Below are 6,000 nucleotides of genomic sequence, written 5' to 3' on the forward strand. Positions count from 1 at the left end.
GTCAACTCTTTTACTCTGGCTCAGATCTTGCCATGCTGAAAAGTTGGATGCAATTTTGTCTCAGAATGTAACATCTCATTAGTTTTCAGATGATATATCCTTGTCCTCCGACAGATTTCTTTCTCAGTCACGACATAACATGTGGTTTTATTTACTTCAAAGGAGCAACCTTTCAGCTAAAACTCGGTTTCTGCCACATCCATTTCAAGAGCACAAACTGTTTTGTTGATTTGTTGAGCTGTTCTGTTCCCTTCACCTTGTTAGCTGTCTATTTTTATGCAAGATTTCATTGTTAGGACACAACTTATTATGCAGAAAAGTTTCTTCTGCAAATCCATGCTCCACTTACAGTTTTGGGAGACAATCTACATTTTAATGCCACAGGTCAAATTCCAATCCAATAAATGTCTAAACTCCTAGTCTTCAAACAAAAATATATCATTCTCTTCGTCTCCAGCCAATGCCCCATTTGTCATTTATTTCAGGATCTAATTGCCTCGATGAAATTTCAGTACAACATAAGAAATTAGGAATTTATTGTACTATGAGTTTTGATTTTTATGACTAACATCTGGGTTCATCCAGATTTATTTTTCCATTATCACTTTAATGATGGATGTTTTGCTTCTTTCCCCCGCCAAATCTCCTCTGCTCAGAGCATAGGAGGCTGGAGGTCACTGCTTCATAGTCATTACAGAGAAGCAACGTTCAGCCATCGCCACCACCTGGATTCTATACTCAGAGAATGAAGATTTGACAGATAGCATCACAGTACACGACGTTGCACTAGACAGAATGGCAGTGCCAACAAAGTGGGAATAATGGTCACTGATGGCAGAAGGAAGCCCTCTCCCTCCGGTGAAAGTTAATTCTTCTCAATTAACATGCATGGTGCTGCTCCGGCAGCTTGTGGATCCCTGACCTGTTGAATGTGGTCCACAATGAGTGAAAGCCACAGCACATCATTAACTCACCCAATTTGCAGCATTTTTGCCAGAGTCACCACATCAGAGCACTTGGGTACCCATCTTTCAAGTTTCGCCCTTCTATATGCTGTGCTGTGTTGAAGAAGAACCCAAGAGAGATAGTGCCATTTGGTATGTTTTGGCTGAAAGGCATTGTTTCTGCACACAGCTGGATTTGGCCAACTCTGTTGGCCATCAACTTGGGTGTTTATGGCTCTTATGAAACTCCCATCTCACTCAGGCAGGCAATTGTTTACTTACATTCTGCTGGAAACCCCTAGAAATACGTGCTCAATAGCTGCAGATGTGCCCACAGCTTGCCCACAGTCCCAGCCTGGGTCAGCAATCTTTTACATCCCTTTAAATAACCCACTCAGACTGTCCCCTAACAGATTATTATCCATCTGCTAGTTCAAGTCAAAGTGCTGAATATGCACTGTGTGCTTTGGGGGCTCACATTTAGTCTAATCCCATGGTTCCTCCCGATTCAAAAAGTCTTTATTTACCTACCAGACTCTCCACATCATGGATTCTTGCTGTCAGTAGAAGGTAAATAATGCCATTTGTTTGCATAATCATGGTTCACTTTCAAAGCAATTTACAGGTGCTTGTCCCTAAAACCTCCCACCAGAGAAGGATAGACATTTCAAGAAGACTGGAGATGAGGCACTAATTTCGCCCATGAATAGCTAGGTCCAGTAGAATTTTAGCATCCTTATTTCATGGTGTCCTCCAAGGATGCCTAGCTCTGCATGAGGTTTATATAGAAAGCATGAACAGAGAACTGAGAAAAGTTCTCTCTCCATCTTCTCACATCCAAGCAGTCTCCTCTCAATCTCTCCCACAAAAACACCACTGAACTGGTAGCAAATATGCATGTAAGCCTCATGGGCCACGTGAAGGATACATACATGTGTTGAACCTGACCTTAGCTGGGATTGCAGTGGAGACAAGGAGAGGGGAAGCAGCCCAGTAGTGTGGTAAGTCTATGACTGCAAGAGGGATGCTGATTCCATGCTCACAGGGTTCTGACCTCCAGCTCTGTGTGTAGTCTCTAGATTACAGGCTCTCTCAAACGGTCCAGGTACCTGCGCAAAGTAAGGCTTAGACACTCCCCTTCTCCAACTCACACAGTCATTATCTCCAAGGGCAGGGTCCTGGAAAACCCTCCATCTGATTCTGATGCACTTAAATGGGGGGGGTGGGGGTGGCGCTGTCAACTGCAGTACACACCTTGACTCTTGGGCTTTCATAGTCATTTCCCCATTTTTCAAGGCTCTTGGCTCCAATGCTCCATCCACAGATAGACAGGCAGGAAAGGCTCTTCCAGGGAGATCTCTATGATTACTACAGGAAGAAGCATAGCCATAGCCCAGAGCTCTTTCTGTCTGTGGCTCATGTTTGAACCACTGAGTTAGCTGATCAAAGATATATGTGCAAGTCTTACTGCTCTTTTTGGGCAATTTCCCAAACCTCATTCATTCACCTTCTACTTTCATTCCTTCTTGTCATGTCCAGATACCACCTGCTTTATTGTTTACTTAATATTTTTTTATCTGAATCACTGTTCAGAGCTAACCTATATGTATTTAAGTAGAAATTTTATTATCACTACCACAATGGAAAACCATTATCATTTTTTTACAAATGAAAAGTAACCAAATATAAATGTAACCAAAAAAGGAAGTTGTTACATTCTAGTTAGATTATAGCCTGTAAAAGGTTTAGACATGTTCTCTTTGTTTATTTTACTTTTTTGTTTTGTTTTTAAGAGGAGGGGAATTTTAGCAGATATTAAAGACAGACCAGCTGCAGACTAAAATTGAAAATTATTCTTCATTTTCCTGCAAACAATATGACATGCCATGAATGCTAGGGTTCCTAGTCTTTAAGAAACATTGCACCAAAAAAAAAAAAAAAAAGAAAGAAACACTGCACCAGAAATGGAAAGTTTCTCAAAGACAAGAACTGTATTTCATGGGAAATGTAACAATTCAAAACTAGACAGATTGCCACTTAAGAAATCAGTCTGAACATTTTATACCATCATGCAGGTCTTTAAAACTGCCTTAGGACTTAGCACAAGTGTTTTGCATATGGAGGTACTGAACAGATATTTGTTGAGTGAATGTATGAGGAAATGTACAAACATCTTGGCTATAAAATTGATTTTGTAACTTTCCTTCACTTAACTGCTCCATTAACCTTTAGCGGTTCCGTTCAGGATCTTCCTGGTACAATACAAATTCTACCCCATGAATTCCTTCCCCTGTGTGGTGAGTTCCAATTACACAATTCAAGTAGACAGCACTTGATTTGCATGTGATTTTGTTAGGGCCAGAATGTTCATTAATGGAGGCCGAAGTGGGGTTTTTTGTTTGTTTATTACACCTTCCATCTTGAATGGCAGATCACCCCATTCATTTATGTTAAGTCATGAACCACACAGATTATTGGAGCCACTGGTTGGTTTTTTGGTTCAGGTTTTGGTTTAGGATTGCATGTGTCATATTAAGCCTCCAGTCTCTAGCTTCTGTGTTGCTGAGGGTTTGTGTTTATACCTGTGCAGGTCAAAGCAGTTTCACTCAACCTGCAGCCCTGGCTACAGCTCACTGAACAGCTTCTTCATGCTATTGCCTTATTAACGTAACAGCAAATATTTCCATTCCAGGCTCATGAGCATTGCAAAAGATGCTAGCAAATTCCATGCACCCAAAATCTGATAATTCCTTTGAAACGCTTCTGTGAACTATATATACAATTTGCTTTCGTTGTTAAGATTTAGAGTTTTAAAAGTGCTTTTAAAAATACTCAGTTTGTTTTTAAGCATATCTAGGCCTCTTTTCAGAATAGTATATAATCAATTATGTTCAAACATCAGAGCCACATGGGTACCATGCATGCAGTTACAGGGAGAAGAGAAAACACATTCTGCTTGCCATTACACTTGGCAATTTTATTCATGCAAAAGACTCATATATTCAGCACATATTTTTGAGCAGCTACTAGAAGCATGAAGTCAACATGATATCACCATCTAAATTAAATAACAAACAATATAAATAGCCCTTTTCCATGCTAAATCTTGTTCTGACCCACTTTGGGGTTGCACATTGATATCACGTTTTTCAGAGTGCCATATGGGGTGACATATCCAAATCCTTAAAAAATGTTCTACTCAGAAGGTACTGCTTCCACTAATGACAAACTCAGTTATTCGGATCAGCATAGCCACTTAGTATAAAATGTGATGGTGTCAACTGAAAAAAGCACAACCTAAAAGCTGAGAATTAGTGTTTTATTTGGCAGACAAAAACTGAGGACTTAAACCCAGGACACAGCTTCTCAGACAAGTCTGAGAGACTGCCTGAGAGGTAAGGGAGGAGTCAAGATAGGGCATTTTGCAATGAAAGACCAGGTAGTCTGAACATAAAAAAATTACTGTTATTTAGATAAAATCAGATATCTCAAGTTAACAAATTTAGCACTAGCCTGCATATGGGAAGATACAAGAGTCTGGGATCATTGAAATAATTTCTTTAATATACACCTTAGCTGTCTGGGGCTGGTATCGTGTGCTTTCTCATCCTGAATCACCTAGGGGGATGAACCGTAAGGGGTGGTTTCAGTGGCTGAGCGCTTGGCAGTGGGCAGCCTATTTGTCACCATCCTGAGTTCCCTCAAGGTTCACCATCAGGGAGGCTGTAGTGGCTTGATGGCTGGAGCATCCTTTGTTTACTGATTTGTTTCATTCACAGTGGATATATAATGAAGAGAGCCAAGAAAAGCCAATCAAAGCTCGAAGAAGAACAAGTAGGAAGATTTGCGTGCATGCTCAGTTGTGTCTGACTCTTCGACGCTCTGGACTGCAGCCCACTGGGCTCCACTGTCCATGGGATTCTCCAGGCAAGAATACTGGAGTGGGTTATCATGCCCTCTTCCAGAGGATCTTCCCAACCCAGGGATCAAACCTGGATCCCTTATGTCTCTCCAGCATTGGCAGGTGGGTTCTTTACCACTAGTGCCACCTGGGAAGCCCCAGGAAGACTTGCTATTGTAGTTATCAAGACTTAGTACAAATCTCTTATTATGAAGACAGTGTGATATTGATGCAGGGTAAAATAGGCCATGGACTGGAAGATAGACCAGGTAGTTCCATCACAGACTCATGCACATATGGATCTGTGCTGTGACAAAGCTGCTAACACAAAAGGGTAGAACAGAAACAACCTGTCAATAAATGATGCTTGGACAATTAAATGCCCATATGGAAAAGAGGACATTGGACACCTATCTCATACTATACATAAGGCTCAATCCTGACTAAATTACAAACCTCAATGTAAAAGGTAAAACACTAATGCTTTTAGAAGACAATGGAGAAGAATAGCTTAATGATCTCAGTAGAGAAAAACATTTTAAACATACAAAAGCACTAACCATAAAAAAAAAAAAATGTATTTAGCTACACTAAAAATAAGAGCTTCTGTTCATCAGAAAACAGCATAAAGGAAATGGAAATACAAATCATGGAGAGAAGGTACTGCAATGCATGTAAGTTTCAGAGGACTTCACTCCATGTTACACAAAGAACTCCCACAGCTTGGTAAGAAAAAGACAGGTAACCTAATAGAGAAAAACTGCAAAAGATTTGAATAGGCTCTTCACAAAGGAATAAACTGAAATTGCCTATGTACACAAAAAGATGTTCAATCTTATTAGTAATCAAGGAGATGTGATTAAAGACCACAATGTGTATTACTACATACCACCAAATTGTTAAAAACATAAAAAATCTGGCAGTGCCAACTGTCGGTGAGGACGGGAACTCTCATTTACTGCTGGTGGGAATCATAAGCTATTGCTATTTTGGAAAAAAGAGTCTGACATTATCTAGTCAACTTGAAAAATTTCATCCCTATAACCCAGCGGTTCTACTCAAAGGGCATATTTGCAAGAGAATCTGTGGACCTGGGCATTTTTCCAAGAGATAGACGAAAATCTTCAAAACAGTGTTGTTTATAAAATCCAAATC

Source organism: Cervus canadensis, chromosome 7 (assembly GCF_019320065.1).
Source record: "Cervus canadensis isolate Bull #8, Minnesota chromosome 7, ASM1932006v1, whole genome shotgun sequence".
NCBI lineage: Eukaryota > Metazoa > Chordata > Mammalia > Artiodactyla > Cervidae > Cervus > Cervus canadensis.